The sequence below is a fragment of the Mus pahari genome, chromosome 21 (genome assembly GCF_900095145.1).
Source record: "Mus pahari chromosome 21, PAHARI_EIJ_v1.1, whole genome shotgun sequence".
In the NCBI taxonomy this organism is placed as follows: domain Eukaryota; kingdom Metazoa; phylum Chordata; class Mammalia; order Rodentia; family Muridae; genus Mus; species Mus pahari.
In genome coordinates, this window is record NC_034610.1 from 51,835,549 (window position 1) to 51,858,008 (window position 22,460).

Here is a 22,460-nt window from a genome sequence, read left to right on the forward strand (position 1 = left end):
AAAAAAAAAAAAAGTCCAGAAAATAAGGCAGTGACAACAATGGGGATCCCGTGCGCTCTCAGATGGGGTGGAGGGTAAGGGAGAGAACTCCACATCCAGCAACCAGAACAAAGCGACAGCCGGAGCTCTCAAGATGCACCCGGCTTGGGAGGCCCGACTGGTATTCCGACACCTCGGGGTGGTTTCGGGTTTTGGGAGCCATCAAAACAAGAACGCACGGCGGCTTCCGCCAGCGCGAGGAGAAGGGGACGACTCCGGGCGCTGGGCGAGACCCGGAGGCACAGCAGCCGCGGCGGCGGCGGCAGGGCAGGCGGAAGACGGCATGCAGCCCGTGGCCGACCGAGGCCCGGTCGAGCCCGCCTGAGCTGCCCGCAGCCCGGCCGGCCTGCCTGCCTGCCTGCGCAGTAATGGCCGGGGCCGCGCCCGTCACAGTCCCGGCTGCGCCAGCTCGGCCTCCCTCCGCGCGCCCGTCCGGGCCGCGCTGGCCAAGGGCGTCCCCGTCCTACCGGCCCCCGACCCGCCGCCGCCGCCCGCCGCGGACTCGGAGCGCCGCCTCGCAGCCAACGAAGCCGCAGTGCCCCCGCCGAGGCCCGCAGCCCCACGGCCCCCCGCGCGCCTCACCGGTCCCGCCCGGAGCCCACCTCTCGGCCGCCGCCGCAGCCACCTCGCAGCCTTTTCTCCTCCGCTTCGGAGCCCGCAGCGGACGGGGACGCGCGCGGCCGTCACGTGACCGCCCGGCGCTCAAGGGGCGGGGCCGCGCCGGCGGAAGCCACGCCCCCTCTCCTGCTCGGGATCGCGCGCGCGTCGTCCCAGGCCGGCGGTCCTCACACTGGCTGCTGCGCTTCTCTGTCCCTAGCTGCGACCGGGGCTGCTCCTTGTCCCGGTTCCGGTCCTCCCTCGCCCTCTGCGTGGCGCACCTTGTGACCTCCTGGTTCTGAACCGGTGGAGTTCCATTTAGGTGGCTTGTGGGAGGAAGCCAGACCTTCAGTACAAGAAGAGCCTTCCCGAAACTCAGCCTTGCAAGTCCTGAGTTTCCTTGGGCCGTGCCCTTAGGGAGAGACCACTGCTTGTTCCTCATACAAAAAGGCATGGCGTGGACTGGATAGACCCCGGGATGCTCTAATTTATTCACCTCACAAATGACTAGATACGTAATGGGAGAGGGGGCGTGCTGGAGTCTCAACAAGTCTTTTGAACCCTAACAGCATAGGAAGCTAGAAGAAGAAATCGGTCCACGAATCTAGCATAAATTTCATGGGCTAGTTTTATGGTGTTAAACATCAAACTCTAGTCCTTGTTCATTTTAACCGGCCCATGGTCTTTTTTCAGAACAGAGTTTTCTCTACAAAATGGACCAGCGGACCTTTTCAGGCCTGAAAGCGTTTTGGCATTCTGTAACTGTTTGCATTGTGCTTGCGGCAATGTTACATTTTCATGTTTCATTAACTGTTTGAATTCAGGACTGAAAAGTGTACCCGGTACCTATTTATAGGATTTCTATAAAGCAAGGCCTCTGATCCAAAGGAAGAGCTCATCTGGTTAACATTAATAGCTGTAAATCCAGAGCATGGATTCGGGTGATCCAATCAGTTGTTATAGGGAATATTATATGAACTTTTATAGCCACAAGAGAAAAGGTTGTACATCAATGTACATTGAAAGGGATAAGACATTGAATAGGTGAGTGGATGTGAGCAAGCATGTGGGTCTATTTCATAGGCTTCAGATGTTAGAATTTTCTTAATTTCAAAGGGATCTAGCGGTAGGGGGGTTGATTTACCATACTTGAGGATCTGGGTTCAATCCCTAGTACCATTGAGGGAAAGGGTTGGGGGGATTAAAAATGTTGATGGAAGCTACTGGTTAGCTAGGTTTCAACAATGCATACCAAACAATCACAAAGATGTTAGGCCAGATGATACAGGAATTAGTAGCAAATGGTTACTATGGCGACTATAGGGTATGGGGGAGGAGGGGCACAAATATTTGTTCTTGTTTGCAGCATTCTCCTGAACCACTATTAGAAAGTTTAGGCAGCCATTCCGTCCACAGGATCCTCCATACAAGTGTGACTTCTTTAGGGAAACAGGCACACAATGTGTAAATGTCTCTTGGTATCAGCTATTTCAATACATTTTTCTTCTAAGTAATACTATTTTTTATAACTTAAATTAATGTACAGATGTTGAGAGACATGCCATCTAAGCTTAGTTCCCTGTCATATCCTTTTATTTTTAATTCCAGTGATATACAATATATGCATATAATAGTAGCAAAGTAATAGCAAAATTTTGACCTCTTCTTCAAGATTCAAGTTTGAAGAAACAATAGCAGTACTGCCAATACAATATTCTGGGTGGGCTCATCTACTCCCTACAATAATCCCATGTCATCTTTTGCTATTCCCATTTTACAGAACTAACACACAACTGGGGTTTGAATTTAGGTAGAGATTCTATGAAGAATTATTTCTGGGTTAGGAAATTTTCCATAAAGTCCTCTTTGAGATAGCAAATATTAGACAGATCATAAATATGTTGCCTAGCCCCTACATCTATTAGGAAAAAAGCTTTTTTATGTTATCCTTCAGTCTCCCTGGGTGCATAAGAGCATGGAGTCTTATTTTGTCTGCTTACTGAAAAACATGAGACAGACATGAAGTATCAGAAACCTAATAAAATACTCTCTCCAATTCAGCCCTTTCCCACCACCGTGTCAATACATGCTTCTGTATCTGTGTCCCAACCCATCTTTAGTTTTTTTCTCTTTTGCTACATATACACTTTGCAAATAATTTCTCGGCTCTTCATCTTCAAAATACTCTCAGGATCCTACTACGTTTTATGCTGACTTCTAAACCAAACCTAAGTGAGGTCATACCATGCTTCTGAATATACATATACAACCCCCTTTGGCTTACCAACACAAAGACAAATCAAAAGTCCCGCTTTTGTATGTCACCCTACTTTATTATCTCCCACACCTCTCAATCCACTTCTTCCCACAACACCCTACACAAACTCTCTGCCACATTCTTTGCTGGCCACTTCCCCTCGTTTGATCACTCCCATAATGCATTCTGTGTTCTCCCTCTCCCTCTCCCTCTCCCTCTCCCTTGCCCTCTCCCTCTGTCTTACCTCTCCCTCTTCCCCCTCTCTCTCCCCTCCTTTTTTTCTCTCTGTATATGCTCAAATACCTTTGCATTCCTCTCCCTGCCTCTATTTTAAATTTTCCTATCACTCACTATCATTTCTTCTTCTCCTTTCCATTTTCTCTCATATGTACAGCAGTGAAATGGATGTTATGGTTAACTCACCCAAATTCATTGCATTCTCATCTGGGCCAAAGCATAGAGCTCAAAAGAGTGAGACTTTGTGATCTAATTTGTATGGCATGGTAGTTAATCTTTTCAACTTCCTGGGATTTTGAATCAACAGGGAAACAAATCTCTGGGCATACCTATTTGGGTTATCTAGATTAGATTAATTAAAGTGCGAAGATTTGTCCTAAATGTGGGTGGTACCATTCCATGAGCAAGGGTCATGCTTAGTCTGAATACAAAGAGATTCAAGCACCAGCAGTCACAGTATCTGCTTCTTGCTTGTGGATACAATGTGATCAGCCACCTTCAGTTCCAGCTACTGTTTCTTCCCAGCCTGGTGACTATACCCTAGAACTGTGAGCCAAAACCAACTTTCTAAAAAAAAAAAGTCTTTTTTTGTATAAGGTATTATATCACAGAAACAGGAGAAATAGCAAATTGTAGGAATAGTAAGTAGAGAAGTTTCCCACAAAAGCAACAAATGATTCAATGAATACAAATATACCCAGAAGAAAATGTATGTATGTAAGTATGCATACACTTGTTGACATGCTAAATAATACATAAAAGAAAAAGGTGAACTCATTCTTTGTCAGTAATTGTAGATGCAGACAATCACTGAGTTTATAAAATACTATTTACCACATGTCCACTTCCTGAAAGATATTTCAGGCATTCAGGTGAATGCCCATCTTTGCATAATACAAAATGACAATTTTCCCAACATTATCAGGAGTATTTTTAAAGTACTTACCTCCCAGTCATTATTAGAGGCTGAAGCATTCAAATTAGTTACTTGAAGAATAAAATTAAACCCTAACAGAAGACATTTTCATGACAATGTTCTTATACTGACATTCTGGTTTGTGTCACAGAATTAAAGATAAAGGGGTTGCAGCCAGCTTCTAGGAGGTGCCTGTATTTGAAATTTACTTCTTTATACAAGCTCATAAAAGACTTCATGGATACCAACATCTTCAGGTTATCATTCTTCTGGAGATCGTCTTCTGACACGTGCAGAGGATCTACAAAGGTAAGTTTTTCTTAATAATACAGAGTTTATAGTGGCCTTGTTCAGTCCTGTCAAATATCCAGTGTTTCCCAGAATCTACAAAATGTAGGATAGAGCTAAATAATAAATGTATGTAGATATTAAAAAAATAAATAGATGCAGATGTGAGAATTTAACTGTTTCTATTAGGTGAGGCATGAAAGACATTTGGGAAATGTAAAATAGTGCCACTCTTCTCATCCAAATATCATTATTTTGAAAATAAACTTATTTTTGTAACATGCTATTTAGATACTTATAGCAGTGGCATGGTTGTAAGTGCACTAATAAATTGTATACCATCCTTAGTTTTGATTTTTTTACTTGGTAAATATTGACATACAAATGAAAATTCTTTAGGGTCTTGTGCAATTTTTAAGTATTTAAAGGAGTGCTAATCTGGATCGATTTCAAGCACCAAGTAATTGTGAGCTAGATTTCTTTCCACATGAAAGTAATCCTCTGATAGATGTGGATATGGCTCTCTCATTTGTCTGGAAGGAGAACAAAACAGATTCAGGAATGCATCTGTCATGAGAGCTAGCAGATGAAAAGGAGTAAAGCAAAGGGGGAGTTTGGAAAACCAATTTTTCCATTTTAATTGAAGAATTACTCTCAGACTGATACATAGCATGGTCCCCACACTATGGCTTGATGTCTCTCGTCATGAAATAGTGCTTACTTCTTTCAGTAGAGGAGGTTGTCAGTAATATGTAGCCAGTATATATTTTTTCTTTGTCTTTTGCCTAACATAATAATGAATGTTGTCTTTTGCCCTTTTTTTCCTTATCCAGTCACAGAAATTGTTAGGATAATAATTTCAATGAAGAATATTTGAAATTCGGCATGGGATCCAGTGCATGAATATGAGCTAGTGGAGAATTCCGGGCATCTCAGGGAGCCTGGCTGAGAAGACTATGCATGAGTCAATCACAAGGCAGTAAGGACCTGGAGAGTACTGGGACCAGAGCTGTCACTAACAAACACAGCTGTTCATGCATTTAACTAACATATGCAAACTTCACTTCTGCTCTGTGTAGCCATAAACCAGAGGTAAGCTATTACCACTACTCATTAATTTGACAAAACACTTATCCAGGAGGGTAGCTATTATCATTGTATTGTCACCACCAATGGACTCTGGTTCTCAGACACTTGGGTTGGGACCATGTCAACTTCCTGGGCTTCAAGCTAACTGATGACAGATTGTTGAACATCAAAGCCTCCATACGCACATGAGCCATTGCTTAGTAATATATCTCTTTCTTTCTCTGTAGCTATAGATATCCCTCTGGTTCTTTTCTTCAGAGAACCCTGTGACCTCCATGTTCCTTATTTCTGTTACGATCTTTGAAATTCTAGGAAACACTGTTTTTGTAAGTAGAGAATATAAAGTGGATTAAGCCAGTGACTGTACACCATTGTGCTAATGTCTGAAAAGATATGGGCATTCGAGATAAGGAAGGCTGTCAACAAAAGTGTAGAACTTCTACTGAGAATGTAGGACACAAATTCTCTGTTGGTTTTGGTGTTATATCTGCAGCTGACTCATTCATATTTCTACTATGAGGAAAACTGGCTGAAAGGTGAAACTCATACTGACAGAAGGAGGCCTCACAAAAGCAGCCTAAAGGCTGTTTATTTTCTGTGCCACCATCGTGTGAGGTCATGTCATCTTTGCTATAATTCACTGGAAATATCAGGAATGCTCCTGAAAACAGCATGTGCTTACGTTGAGACCTTAGGTTGGTATGGCTGGAAGGTTGTAGAAATCTTTCAGAAGAGCAAAATGCTGACAGGATTTAGGTCATTGGAGGCCTGCTTTGCAAAGAACATAGATCTCTCTCTCTCTCTCTCTCTCTCTCTCTCTCTCTCTCTCTCTCTCTCTCTCTCTCTCTCTCTTATTCCTTCCTGTGAGGAACATACTCTTCTACAATAACTGTTACTGCAGTCCCAAAGGCAAGGAATGAAACCACTCATGGACCAAAACCTTCAGAGCTGTGAACTAAAACATGCTTTTTTTGTAAGTTGACTTTCCCTTTTGGAGTTTGTTATACTAGTGGAAAGCCAGCTAATCCATCCCAGGCATTGTTTACATGAGTTTGGGCTCACTTATGCAGAATTTGCTGTATGGAACATCCCAGTGCATGTCCTAAAGCTCCTGTACCCAGCTGCAAGCAAGCCCATACACTTACCCAAACTAGCTCATCCCTGGCTCTCCTATGTCCTCAGTTCCACTAAAATGTTAGAATTATGAAGTAAATGGGGAAGGGACCTGCTTAAGAAATTGAGGCATCTCTCAGTCTTTGATAATATAGGAAAGAAAGAGATTAAGAAAAAATTGCACAAGTTAGGATTAAATCTGCAGGCTTGTGACTCAATTTCTGTTCACAATAGAACAATCTATATTTAGATGTTCATGAAATAGTCACCCCAAACAGACAGAAATAGAAGTGATCCAGAGAGGGGTGGGGGAAGAAGAAAAAGTGGGAGGGAGGGAATTTATGTACAAAGATACTTTCCATATCAAGTTTGTCTGGTCATATATTTTGACCACAATGCATCTTAACTAGTCATTAATCACAAAATATTGAATTGGAAAAAATGTATTTATGTCAAAATTTAAAATCAAACTCTGAGCCAGCAATGAAATCAATATCATAATTTTGGATTATAGTAAAATGAGAATTACAAGAACAAAAGGCATTAACAATTTTCAAATGTGGGCAAAAGTTAACCTCAAATAAGATGTTACAGTATTTTAATTTATTACTAAAAACAAAGACCATGAAAAAACAAAACAAAACAAACAAACAAACAAAAAACAAGGGAAAAAGAATAAGGAACAAAACCCTACTAAATATAGAAGTCAAAGTAGAATTGGTAACCTGAATATTTTCATCTAGATTTTAAATCAAAGATACAAGACGGGTGAGACTGCTCAACAGGTAAAAATGTCACGTGTGGTTGGGCTATGTGTTTGCAGGGCCTTCATGTCTCATATATAGAGTTAAAAATAGTGGCTGAGACAGATTTGCAAATGCATCATGATAACTTTGTTTGGAACTGTGCTATAATTCTGACCTGAGAGGAATATGCAGTCAAGATTGACTGCAGGATACATGAGTGGAGGCATTCACCACTTCTGTTTATTGTCCAGGGTTCATTGTATTGTGGTTAGGAGGAAGAGTTGAGTAGCCAATGGGGCATAGCTTGGGTAGTTCCCTATATCGATTTATAGACTGAGACCATATACTTCTGTTTTAATTTGTCTGCATCAGACGTCTCATCCCTCACTTTAATCATGTGCAAGTCCATTATGCATAGACATAAGACAGTAAGTAGAACATTCTCCCTTAAAGTTCCTTTGCGGACACAGTTTTGCCTTGCTGCAAAAGACCAAAAAAACCTAATCCAAGCCAGATAGGGCTTTCCATTCTTCCTACCAGATACAAAGGGAATATACATGACCAAAAAGTGTCTAAATTTGATTGGGTAGGGAAATCTGTGACTGCATTAAGGTGAGGGTTCCGGGGTTGCTAAGGGAATTGTTTGGGGAGGGTTTAAATGCATAGTATGTGTAGGCGAAGGAACTAGGCTGCCGAGTGCATTATTACGAGAGGGGAGCTAGACTCGGAAGATGGCTAAGTGGCTAAATCCTTGCCGTACAAGTATGAGGATCCAAGTTCAGAACCTGTTAAAATACTGGGTGGGTGGTTACCTGCTTGTGAGTCCAGCCTCAGAAGAGAGAGACAAAGCTAAGCCAAAGCAAGCTGGCTGCAGAGACTAGTATAGTCACAGAGTTGGCTCTTCAGTAGACAAGTGACTCAATGATTAATGTACAGGAGAAATCAGGGACACTTCATCACATCAGCCTCAGACCTTCACAGCTCTCTGTATCTACATGCATGGGAACTCACACACATGACTACAGACGAGACTCACATACAACACACGCGTGCAAACACATGCACAAAGAGGAGGTTGAGGCTACGCATAGCCAAAATCAAACAGGGTCTCAGTCTGAACTCTCTCCTGTGTTTTTATCTGCCTTAAAAGAGCTGGCTGTGCAAGCCTGAGACCCTGGGATCAATCCCCAAATATACAGCGGAAGGAGAGAAACACTCCCCAAAAGTTTTCCTCTGACCTCCATGGGACAATGGCACTGTGGCACATGTGCACATACATATAATAAAAATAGATTTAAAATAAACAAATGTACAATTTATCAGGTCAATTTCATTAGGACAGCAATGTATTCATGAGCAAGAGGAATAACTGTGGGGAAGCTGACAGGTTTAGATAGTACTTTACTAATTTCAGTTTATTTTCTGTCCTCTCTTCCAAGAAAGCAGGTTTGTTGAGAAAGGGGTTTTATATGTCTGCTTTTTACTGTAGATGCTTTTAAAGTAGATGCATACCTTTGGTATCAATAAATGTTTTGGGTTTATTAATTTTTAAGTAATACAAAATTGACTAGAATTGAAAAACATGTACCCAATCATCATAGAATTACCTCCAAATAGTTCTATGCCACAACTTATGCTCATTCAAGTTGCCAATGAAGGAAAATTCTTCATATTATGTAAAATGCTTTATAGCCCAAAAAATACTGATTAGATACTAAGTTATATAATTATAGAATCTAAAAAAATAAATTTAAAATTTCTTATAATCAGAAGGGAGTTAAATAAAATATTCAGATCAACAACAAATATATAAGAGCATATTTGCATATAAATAATAACTGCATAGAAAATAAAACTTCACGTCAAAGTATCAAAGATGATTGTTGGAGATTAACAAAATTATTGTAAAATTTCCTCCAATGTATAGACAGTAATAGGCGTGACAACACTGGAAAACAGAATCCATAGAGAGATGTTGCTTTGAGTCAAATGGATACATTTTGTCTCAGATATTAAACTGTTAAAAATTAATCATAGTAAAAATTATTATTTAGCATTCAGTATTATAAGCTTGTCATGAAAATAATAGCGGGAGATGCTCACCATAGGTAATAGCTCCTAGCACATACACTCAGGCTATTTAATGGCTACATGTTTTCCACAGAAAATGTTGGAAAAAATTCATAAATACAGAGGAACAATACACATTACATGTAACCCTGGTGTTATAAGGCAAAGCTACCATGTATAGTTTTCTCCCTAGTGTTTTAAAATTCAAAGGTGTGTACATCAAAATATAAATGCTTCAAGGATTCTTGGCAGACGTGGGGAATCAACACAAGTAGCAATCCGGGACTCACGTTCTCATAAGGGAGCATCTGGTCCAAGCCCCGGGAGTGGCAGCTCCCTTGGGGATCTGTCACTTGGCACAGTCTTTCTAACCGCCTGTTTGGTGTCAGTTTGCCTCATGACTTCATGGAAACAGCTCTCCTCCAGTAGAGTTCTGAGACAGAAAGTTCCAGGGAAGTCAAAGGTTTAAAAAACAAAACGATAAACTGTAAAACAAATTAAAAGACACTAAAGGTAGATATTTAACCAGCCTGATATCATGTGATCTGATATCGTTCTGGGATTATTCTTGCTGATTAATTTGAAGAAGATGAATATTAATGACAATGTTTTTATTTTCATTTATTTTTAATTTTTTTTATTTGTTTGTTTGTGTATTTTGAGACAGGGTTTTTCTGTGTAGCCCTAGATGTCCTGGAAATATCTTTGTAGACCACTCTGGTCTTAAACTCATAGAGATTCACATGTCTCTGCCTTCCATGTGCTGGGGCTCAAGGTGTGCCCCATCACCACCCAGCTCAGTAACATCTTTTAATCAAGGGGCGGTTAACACTTATATATGAACTTCACTGTTTTAAACTTGCATTGCAAAGAAAGTTTCCTTGCTTCCTATCCCCTTTCCAGTAACTCTGGCAACAGTGTTTAGACTGAAGATTAATAAACTGGGGAAAAGCTTCATCATATGTGCTTTTTTACTTAACAATACAGAGAACAATTCTTGAACAATTTCAGCTATATGAGAACCACCAGAAAGGAGGCAGGACAATCTTAGTAGGTGAGCTGGATATAAGACCTACTGGATTCTTGAACACTGCTTGTACAAAGACAGGAAGTATCTCGTAACGCTGAAGGTTTTAAAAATATGTATGTATATACATTATGTGTGTGCTATATATACATATGCATACATGTACTTGTATATATGCATCACACACATATAATGTACTTGCACATATGTATACATCTGTATACAAGTATTATTAATTTCACTAATAAATGTCTGTTTCACCCAAGGAAAACCCATATATACTATTCATGTACTAATTTCCAAAGTTTCTGATAGTGAGCAGAGATTAATTAGCTACAGTATTGCAGTCTTTATAGCAAAAGCCTTTCTAACTGAAATACTAACTGATCAGTCTTTGTGTGCATAGTCCTGATGAAGATTGAAGATCCCATATAAACTTTAAGCCAAGTACTCATACAAAAATAACACATTCTCCATATGAGGAATTGCAAAAGTGAATTAGAGAGCAGGGCACACTGCTTAGTAGTACAGCATTTGGTAAGCAGGCCCAAGATCCTGGTTTTGATGATCAGCACTGTAAAAAATTAACAAATAGTAAGATGAAAGTGAATCATAGGCTCTTCTGTAGGGAAATACTTTTCCAAGCATAAAACAATCAAAGCCAGTTACAGAAAAATAAGATAATATGTTCAACACAATAAAAGTGGTGAGATTTTGCACCTGATAGGCAAGTTAAAGACTGCTAAAAAAATACTAGTAACAAGTTATTTCCAAGGTGAAATCTATACCATACTTTATCATACATAATAAAACAATGCAAATACCACATTTATGTTCTGCTTTCCTCTTTTTGTTTTTCTTATTTGTCGTGGAGTCTCAGTCTGTGCAGCCGAGATAATCCTTGCGCCCCAGGCTCCAGAATGCTGGAAACTCAGCTGCTGCTCTTCTTAGTATTCTAATGCTGGCTATTTTCGCAAGATTGTCTGAATTGAGTCAGGCCTGGGGGGACAACCCCTGAGATCTCCCAGGTACTTAGCATGCTGAGGCTGAAGAAGCACAGGTTTGAGACTTGCCTGAACCACATAGTGAATTCGAGGCCAGCTTGGCCAATTTGGTGGTAAAGCCTTGTCTCAAAATAGCTAAAGGTCATTGGGAATATAGCTCAGTAGCGGAGTGCTTGCCTAAAATGCATAAGCCCCAGGTCCAGCCCCATTACTACAAAGAAAGCAAAGGAACAGGAAGGACTAAGGTAACTTTCACTCCTGAGTGGGAGCTCCATGGAGCATAGCATGAATGTTGCCTCTTGCGCTAGCTTTGTCATCCAGCTCCTGTGATTTGCTGTCCTTCGCTGTTGAGTGTCGTGACAGTTATTTTGCTGGGCACAGACCTTGCTGTGGTCAACCCTAGAGAACCACATCTTGGATTTTGAGCAAAGCAACTCTTTCATCTGGAGGCCAAATGACATTTTATTGCTTTGGGGTTTTTTTTTTTTTTCCTTTCATTTTTAAAGTAGTGTTTAGCTTTTGAAATTATAATTATATAATTCCCCCCTTCCCTTTCCTTCTTGCAAACCCTCCCTCATCCCCCACTCCTTTTTGCTTTCTTTTAAATTCATAATCACCTTTACTTTAATTGTTGTAACATATGTCTTTGTGACATGGGGGGGGGCGGGTGTTTCCTTGTAGCTCGTTTCAGAAGGATGGAAGTTGTCTAGCTGTGAACCAGTTACTGACTACTCCCTCAAAGGTATCTTCTTTGACGTGAGAAGACTGAACAGTCAGTCAAGGATACCGAAAACTTACTGGCCCAGTACAGAGATCTCAGCAGCCACCACAGGGCCAGCTTCAAAATAACGCTCTGGTCCTTATCAGATTGACTCCAACCACATCCTCATAAAGAGGTAGGCCAGCTTCATCTTGTGTGCCACCTTTAATGATTTCCAAGAATGGCTCATCTTGACAGAATATTTTACTTAAAAAACAGATGACCTCTCACCAAGCATGCAATCGCAACGCTGTGGGCACACTGGCACGTTGCATATAATCTGTGTTCTTCAGTCACGCAGTGGACATCTGTTGGTTATGTTTGCCAAAAATCCATTTCCCCTTCCTTTGAAATGGTGCCCCAAACTCACATTGGGAAGGCTGCCCCTTCCTTAGGGCATGCAGGCATGGGATTGTTAAACAGGATGTTTTCATTTTCTCCAGTCAGGGGATGGATATATAGGACAAACTATATGAATCCCGTGCTTTCTTTTCTTTGAAATCTGGAGCTCACAATGAATGTGGAGAATGGTATAAAAAGCAGTTGGCATTAATTATCACAGCCTGTTGTAATTGTTCTCCCCCCCCCAAACATGTCAGTTTCTGATTTCAAGAATGACTCTCTAATCATATACAGGGACCTGAATTCTTCCGTCCTTCCTACCTTTTGCACTTCATGGGCTAAGTTGGATTCTGTTATTTGCATCCAACTGATCTAAGTTATCCCCATGATGCATTTTTAATAGAGATATGTTCTTGCCCCAAATTTTCTGTTACTGAGGTTCATTTCTGTTCCAAGAGAGAATCGTACATTACTGTCGTGTGACTTTTCCTGGAATGATATGGGTGAATGTCTGTTCACCCCAGGTAGCACAACAAAAATAAATTTAAGAAACAATCCTGTCCAAGACTGCTTTGCTGAATGAGGATGCTCACTGTGGTTCTTTACAGGGGCATGGGTGAAGGATTACTCACTGAAAGATCCAACTCAACCAAGGTGATGGCTTACAGAATTTGCCCCTCAGGTTCCCTCTCTAGCTTGCAGGCAGATCGAAAGGAATGGAATCCCACCTGCCCCATCAACCTTTCCCAACCTTGGGAAGGGTTTTGAGAGTCATGTAACTTTCTGAGTTTCAGGAGTTAGTTGTTTAGTGAGTTTCCTGATTCTTTTAGTATCCTTACTTTCTGGCTCATATGAGCTTCCTTCCTCCTTCTGGGAGGAACTATTTCAATTTGAATGAGGTAGAAATATTAACAATTTATTCTTGTTCTCCTAAAATTCAATTAAAATGGCTAGTACATTTATTGTGTGTGTGTGTGTGTGTGTGTGTGTGTGTGTGTGTGTGTGGTTTGTGTGGATGGTGCCACTAGGCTCCTGTAGAGATCTGTGACAATGTGGGAGAGTTAGTTCTTTCCTTCTTTCATTGGGCGGATACCAAGAATAGTACTGTCATCATGCTTGTTGGTAAGTGCCTGAACTAGCTAACCCTGAATCTCACCAGTTCTGTAGACCAGGGTGACCTGAACTCAGAAATCCACCTGCCCCTTCTTTCCAAGTGCTGGGATTAAAGGCATGAGCCACCACTGCCCGGCTGTCTTTTCCATTGTTTAGATTGGGTTTTCATTGCTTTTTGGGTGGGTGGATGGATTTTTATTTTTTGGCTTTGAGGAAGAGTTTACTATGATCCTATTTTTCCCTTATGTGCATGACAAACACCTCTTACCACCTCCCAAGTGCTAGAATCACAGATTTTCACTGCTATCCCTAGCTAGTGGTCTGTATTTTTATTTGCCAAATGTGGCAACTCTAATATTAGAATAAATCAGAGTCACTGATATATTAAACACTGAATCACTATCTTCAAAAATACATTGTGCTTTCTTCTTAGGTTTTATAGTATACAAAGTTGCTCTGTTATTTAATTTTGTTAAATGTAAGTCCCTAGAGATTTAGAAAGATTAAGCATACCTTGAAGAGATCTACTCTGCAGACACTTTCTATTGGTTTTATATTTTATTTTTTGTTAAGTTTATTTGACTGATTAAATAAGTTGGTTAATTTGTGTGTGTGTGTGTGTGTGTGTGTGTGTGTGTGTGTGTGTGTGTGTGCTGTGCACACAAGAAAGCACTAAGCATAGCATATGTGTGACAGTCAGAGGACAACTTGTGGGAGTCAGATTTCTCCTTTCACTATATGGTCCCTAGGGATCAAACTTGTATCATCAGGATTTATGATGGTCCTTTTACCCGTGAGCCATTATATCAGCCCCAACTGATTTCTTAAATTTGAGAATTCCATGTATGAGAACTGTATTTATATCGTCCCCACCCCTCTCTCTACCCAGTACTACATTTCCTGCCTCCCCTTCTCTCCCAAGTTCATGGCCTCTCCTTTGAAAATGATTATAACTTACAGCTTTACTGTTTTCACTGTGGGCATTCCATGTACACGGTGCTGTGTCATATGAGAACATTCTCACACTGGTGCTTATCATGCTGAGCATGATTCTTGTCCATCTCCTCCTTCTCCTGCTCCTGCAGGTCATCAATCCCCTTTTCGTCCTACCCAGCTTTGCTTCTGTCTCAACATCATGTACACACATGAATTTCTGTATCATTCATCTAGGAGCCACAAGTACGAGAACTCATATGTTTGTCTTTCTGAACCTGGCTTAACTTACTCAGTATATGATTACCCCTAGCTGCATGCATTTTCCTAAAAATTACCCAAGTTAATTCTTCTTTATGCTTGAAAAGCTTCCCACATTTGTTTGTATATCACATTTGTCGTTGGACACTTAGGTTGGGTCCATAACTTACCTCTGGTGCATAGTACTGAAATAAAGATTGATGTACACGTGTCTCTGTGACATGTTAACTTGGATCCTTTAGATAAATACCCAAGAAAATGATAGCTGGGGAACATGGAAGATTCATTGTTGGTTTTATGAGAAACCTCCACATTGACTTCCATAATTTCTAGGCTAATTTATGTTACCATCAGCAGTATATAAATGTATTCTTTTGTCTATATCTTCAATAGCAATTGTTTTTATTTGTTTTAAGATTTTGTTTTTAATTTTTAATATTTCATTTTTATTTCTTTAGACAAGGTCTCACTATTGTCCATGGTTGGCCTAGAACTCATGGAGATCCACCTGCCTCTGCCTCCCAAGAGAAAGGATTAAATGTGTGTGCCACTAGGACAGGCTTATTCTCCCCCCCTCCCCCCAAGACAGGGTTTCTCTGTGTAGCCCTGGCTGTCCTGGAACTCACTCTGTAGACCAGGCTGATCTCAAACTCAAATCCACCTGCCTCTGCCTCTGGAGTGCTGGGATTAAAGGCGTGCACCACCACACCAGACTTGCTTATTCTTATTTTAATTATGTGCATATGTGTGGTTTTGGATGAGTGCACTCCTTACGGATTCCCTGGGGCTGGATTTACCAGAAGTTGTAAGCATCCCATTTTGGATGCAAGGAACCCTACTCAAGTCCTCTGTAAGGGAAGCAGCCCTCTTAATCAGTAAGCAACCATATATGGGCAAAATATCTGTAAGTTTGAAACATAGATTAAGTTACTAACTAACAAACCAACTAAGTAACTAGTTAAGCAAGCAAGCTCAGCAAAGCATTGTTTGACAAAACCCTTCAAAATACCATTGAGCTCATTTTGTGTTGGGCTTGGGGTCTGGCCTTGAGTGTGATTAATAAACCCAGTGAGACTCCACTGGGGAAAAAAAAAACTAATTTTTCCCTTGCAAGCCATCTTTCCACTGGACATAGTTTCTGGGGTTAGGAACAGGGTCTTATGTCTACCGGCTTAGGCCTGTGCAGGCTCTGTGCACGCTGCCACAGCTTCTGTGAGTTCATATGTGTGCCAGTTCTGTTTGGAAGGGCTTGTTTCCTTGGTGGCTTTAATCTTCACTGGCTCTTACAGTTTTTCCTGCTTCTTTTTTCCGAAGAGTCTCCTGAGCCCTGATGGCAAGATATTTGATGGGGACATAGTACCTAGGATTGAATGGTCCAAGCTTTCTCACTTTTTGCACATTTTCCAGCTGTGGTTGCTGTATTTGTTTCAAACTGCTACATGAGGATGCTTCTCTGACAATGGCTGAGTAAGGCACTGAACTGCAAAAATAGTGGAATGTCATTTTATTACTCTGCTCCTTTAGCAGAACAACAGTCTTCGGTGTCTCTGTAGGCCTCTGGCCTTTCTAGTCTCAGGTTCTTGGACATCTAGGCGGGGGAGGGGGGAGGAATAAGTTCTATCTGATAGAGTGAGCCATAATACCAGATAGTGCCCACCTCCTGAGTGCGGGGTAATGGGCTCTGCACAGACAGCTTGGTCTCCAGTCGAGCTGAGGTGTGAAACCCCAGTGAAACCCAGTGGTGATAATTTTCACCTAAACAGGACAGAAGACATTCCCTCATGTCTCCTGGACCCCTAGCTCCTGTCGAAGTTACCACCCCCACAGCTTCCACAGAAGAGGCTCGTGGCTAACAGTCTTGTACACATTGTCCCAAGCTTCTGACCTTCAGGCTAGACTCCTCCCAGTTACCTAGCAACATCAAGATAACAAGCCCACTATAACTCTCTTACTCTCTAATCTTTTACCTCTCTCGCTTTAAGCTTTCTTACTCTCTAGCCGTTCTTCTCTCTCTCCTTTCCCCCTTCTCTGTATATCCCTGGCTGTCCTAGAATTCACTTTGTAGACCAGGCTGGCCTCGAACTCAGAAATCCGCCTGCCTCTTTAAATTGATGTATTGTGGAATCTTTTTCTTTCTTCATCTATAGTGACTGAAGGTTTCAATGAGTGTAGTAATCTGTACTGACATCTCTTGAGTAAGGCTTTGGTCTCTTTCCTTGCCTTTTGTGTCTTTACTATGCTCTTCAACGTGTAACACTTGATCTATGATATCATTTCACTCATATTCTTTCCTAGCTTGCATTTTTTTTTTTTTATTGTAAGAGTAAAAGGAAAGCGAGCAGCATAAAACCAGTGAGACTTTGGACCTTACATTTGAGAAAATAATATATCGATGTGCAACTTGGCTGTTGTAGTCACAGTTCTTAAGATGCATATGTTATATTTTGGCTCTAATTTACTTAGTGTGATTTCAAGAATACTTGAAAACATTTGTTCACTTGTAGAATTGATGCCAAAAGACAATGGCATGATACATGATTGAAAAGTGAGGACTATTGGTCTCTGAGAATATAGCACCTATAAAAGTCAAGTAAAGAGACAATACTTTTGTTGTTGCTATTATTGTTGTTGTTGTAGATGATGATGATGTCAGATTATAGCTCTAAGCATTCCATTCTGTCCTATTTGAAAATTTCCAGTTAACATGTTTTTATTTTAACTGAATACAGAGTCATGAGAATTGCAAATTATTGATTACTTTTCCCGGAAATCTGAAAAATTCTTGCATCAATAATTTGCACAGGGTAAGCAGAGATAATTGAATAACGCTGACTGACCAGGAGAATTAGTAATAGATTCAGTGTCTTCTTTTTCTTTTACAAAGTATTGATTACTTTTCCCGGAAATCTGAAAAATTCTTGCATCAAGTAGAAAAGCAATGCTGCACACTTGTTTTGCTGTTGGGATATACAAGATTGCTCATCTTGATTTTGGCTTGGCATAATTACAGTTTTATTTGTAATGCTGTTAAGACTTTAAACACTGCATAAATAATGTTTTTCACATTAAAGACTTGTGCCTACCTTATTTAAGGATTTATTTTCTATTTTACTTTTACATGCATGGATACTTTGTTTCCAAGTATGTCTGCGAGCCATGTACATGCAGTGCCATGGAAGCTAGAAGAGGGTATTGGATGGTAGGTGGCATTTCACCTGGAAATGGTGAAAGTTTTGGAGCCAGCACGTGTTTGGCACAATTGCAGCAAAGCTGACCTGAATGCTGTGATCACTGTCACTCTGTCTCTCACTTTCAGGTTTTGGTCCCCGCATGCTGCATTCTTGGGGGCTTTCTGCATTATGATTCGTCTTGTGTCTTTTCCAGAGAAAAAAATATATTTAAGTCTTTTAATAAAAGTCATAAACTTACTATCCCTTCTCCTCTTCGAGGACTAACTTTCTTTGGCCCTATTTAGAAGTATTCTGCTACAGAGAATGTGCTAAGCACAAGAGAATCACTAAGCTAGGAATTTCTAAACGAGGTCACGACTCCAGGAATCTTTTTGGGTTATCTACTCCTATGCAAAGTAAAACAGTATAATATGCACAGGGTAAGCAGAGATAATTGAATAACTCTGACTGACCAGAAGAATTACTAATAGATTCAATGTCTTCTACAACATACCTAGAGTGCTCTGAAAATGTAGGGGATCACACAGAGTACACACCTGGAGGAATAGAACTCAATTAATAAGATAAATTAACTAAAATAACCCTTTGCTACTTTATAATGTAGACGGTAAAACAATGTAGTAGAAGAAGTTAGGTGTTAGTATTTGCTATTCAGAAAAATATTGGTTCAGACATATTTTGCTTGTCTGTAAAACAGGCTGTCATATAATAAATGTTTACTTTGCTGGAGACATAGATTCTTTGAATTGGAGTTATAGGGCTAATAATAAAAATAAAATGTGTTCGGTTCCTATGTTCTAATTGTGACTAAACTTGTAACCCTGGACATGTAATGAAAAATAAAATGCATGTCCAGAGACACCATGATATAATCTGTACTTCTTGGGTAGTCATTAGTCTGTTTTTGTTTTGTAAAAACTGTATAAATAAAGAGGCAACCTGTCACAGTCAGAGCTGCAAGATTCCCCTGACTACCATTCCTGACTCACTCCTATCTTGTGGGCTCCTTATCTCCTCTGGGGCCACCCTGTTAATGAACAGGAAAGTGCTCCCCACCCCAAATCAGGTAGCCTGTAATAACTACTTACCCATACTTTTGAAAGTTACCCAAATAAAACTCATTGGTTCTCCAAGTTGAACTTTGGTAGTATTCCCACTTTGGTCTAACCCTGTCTCCCTATTTCAGATGTGTATATATATTTTTTCTCAGCTATCCAGGAACAGTGTAACATAACACATGGAGGCAGGAGAATCAAAAGATGCTTAAAGGGTAGCTAGGTTGGCAGATGCAACAGAAACAAACAAGCAAATAAACAAAAATCCAGTTTTACAAACTGACACCTAAGGCTGTCTCTTAATCTCCACGTGCACCATGCAGCATAGGCATGCCCATATTTACACACACAAATGTGTGAACACACACATGCACAACAGAGCTCAGAGATCATATTCTTTCTCAAAAGAAAATAACTTCATCATAGTCCTCATGAATACCCTCAAGGATCTTCTGGAATTGCCAATGATTTCATCTTTTAACCTTAGAAGGTTTCAGTGTTGACGAGGACTGCACAGCATCACCTACTGTTAACATGTATGAACATACATTTTCTCAGTTTACTGTGTAGTGATATTTCTTCTAACATGAGTTCCTGTTCTGAGAATTGAACAAGTCTTCCTGTACATCTACTGTTGTTGGAACCCCATCAGCAACTGGATCAGCAACATACAGCAGACAAAGAAAATTGCTTTAACATTTTCTTACTACTCTGTTTAAACTATTCTGTTTAAATCTTTGACTTGGTTGTTGTTAGAAAAGTCATCTCTCCAGTGACATTATGTCACCCATGACTCTTAACAAAATGGCAAGTTGAGCTATAGTTGCAGCATAGTGTCATTCATTGCCAAAACATAAAATTATCAGATCTAGAGTGATAGAGCTTTTCAATTTTTTTCAACTTGCCTACTATATTCTGATGGGAGAACCCAATTATAAAATAGAAACAAACAAAACCAAAGCAAATTCAAGAACACAATCTTGCTTTTTTCAGATTATAACATATTTGCCCTGTTTCACAAACTCCCCTTCAGTAAATACTTGCAATAGTCTTCTTATTAGATATGCTGCCACAACCTAGCTTTTACAGCAAAATATGAGCTGGAACGTTTGAAAATTATTGAGAAGGCAGGCATTTATTCAGTTCAAGTGTTTTGTCTTTACAATAAATTTGGTAGCAAGCATTTTTCTCCTTGTATCACCTTTTCATTTTTTTATTGTTACAGTAGTATATCTTATGATATAGAAATACCTTTTCATATAGATAGTCCCAATTTGATCATAAATAAACTGCCTATGGGATATTTTCAACAGTCATGCTACACTCTGACAGGTAGGCAAGCAGACACATAACACATATAAAGTATGAGAGGCTCAATTTGCTAACATTTGGTTTGGAAGGTTTATATCCCATGTAACAGCTTATAATTTTTTCTTACTTATAGTACTTCATGCCTGATTCTAAAATGGATGCAATATAAAATGAGACAACACTAGGGTGATCTATTCTTTAGAACAGTTTGTATAAATCTGAGTTGATATATCCTCGATGTAGTAATCTTCAGACTCTAGCATGAATCCTCATGCATATTCATCAGCCTCACACTCAGGGCTTCTAATTTAGTAGGCATAAATAGGACCTTGAGAGTTTTCATTTGTAACACACAGTCAGCTGATACTGATGCTTTTGTGCTGGGATCTAGACCTTAAGAACCTATTTAAAATTTGGTAAAATTTATAGATCATGTGAGCATGGTTATTTTGTTTTAATAAATACATAGATATAAAACTAATCACCATCTTCATGATTCATTTCTTATTCTGTTATCCTTGGTGGTGTCTCTTTTGGAAGGACATATATGTCTATTTTGTCTCACTTCATTTCAGTGGATAATCATTGAGAGTATTCCTTACAATTACTGCCCTGTTCCCCATAATTACTTTTGAGCTCTCCTTTGATGTATTTAATGTTGTCTACCTGGTTTCCACTGCCCAGATTTCTGCTGCCCAGAGGGAAGTATCATCTGTAGGTCACAAGGCAATTTTATGGTCAGTGACACCAGGTGTTACAAAAATCAGAGTCAGGCCAGGCAGTTGTGGGGCAGTGGGCTGCACACAGACAGCCTGGTCTCTAGTCGAGCAAAGACCTAGATGAGTGGTGATGCCCACCTATATGGGACAGAAGGTGTTCCATCATGTCTCCTGGACCCCTGGCTCCTGTCGAGGTTACCGCCCCCACAGCCATCACAGGAGAGGTGTATGACTATCAGTCACCCAGACAATGTCCCAAGCTTCTGGCATTCTGGCTAGACTCCACACCCACAGTGACCTGACCATAGCCAGGTATGCTCCTCCCACAGTTACCTGATAGCCCAGCCCACTATAAAAGGGGCTGCTTGGCCCCTCCTTGCTCTCTTTAAGCTCTCACCTTTCTTACTCTCCTCTCTATCCCTCCTTTTCTCTCTCTCCCCTCCCCCTCTCTCCATGTGCTCATGGTTCTATCTCTCTCTCTCTCTCTCTCTCTCTCTCTCTCTCTCTCTCTCTCTCTCTCTCTCTCCCTTCTCTCATTCTCCCTGCCTTTCAACAATAAAGCTCTAAAGTCATAGATTGTCTCTGCTCATTAAGGCCCACCATGCTTGAACGATGGGATAGGCTTTCCCCTAATGAACCGTGTCTAACCTCCTGCTGGAAGGCTTTTCTGTGCTCCAGCCACGGACCAGACCAAGGACTCTCGCCCTCATGGGAACCACCCAGCACCCCCCTTCTCCCTTAACCTTGCCTCCCTTCGGCCTGGGATTGACCAAGCCGCCCCCCCCCAGTGCCCCCATTCTGTTCTCAGCTCTTCCATGGTGTCTAGTCGTGTCTGAGATGCCCAAGGGTGAGAACCTGGTTCCTAAGATTGCCCCTTGTCCACAACCCACTGAGCTTGGGCCTAGTGGCTGCCTACAGCCAGACCCCACCCGGGGTGCGTGCGGCAGTCTTTTGTATCCGCCCACCCAGAGCACGGGACTCTGGCGGTATGTGGGTTTTCTTTCCACTCCCTATTTCCCCAACACCCACTTCCCAACAGGCAGTGGTGGCGCACAACTTTAATCCCAGCACTCGGGAGGCAGAGTCAGGCAGATTTCTGAGTTCGAGGCCAGCCTGGTCTACAGAGTGAGTTCCAGGACAGCCAGGGCTATACAGAGAAACCCTGTCTTGAAAAACCAAAACCAAATCAAACCAAACCAAACCAAAAAATCAGTCAGTAGCAACAGAAAAATATAAATGGTATTAACCAGAGGCCTATATAATATGCTCTTTACATGTCCAGGTATCTGTAATCAGATCATGGTGTGCTTGTGCATTTTTAGCTTGTCTCTTTTCCAATGTTAACCTGTGGAATGTATGGTGTGGTAGTTTGAATAGGTATGAGGTATGGCC

At 40.9% G+C, this 22,460-nt stretch overlaps 1 protein-coding gene across 4 annotated transcripts in view; it reads right to left on the bottom strand.

Moving 5' to 3' along the window:
• Rnf146 (ring finger protein 146) overlaps positions 1-1,087 on the bottom strand; it is a 15,906-nt gene extending 14,819 nt beyond the window's left edge. For 2 of the 4 annotated variants that reach the window (XM_029532889.1, XM_021221228.2), the window contains exon 1: positions 622-695. The gene's annotated coding sequence lies outside the window, so the exon portion shown is untranslated. Of the gene's footprint in view, positions 1-621 lie in introns of all 4 variants that reach the window. The other 2 variants (XM_021221227.2, XM_021221229.1) reach the window with 2 other exon arrangements.
• Between the last annotated feature and the right edge of the window lie 21,373 nt (positions 1,088-22,460).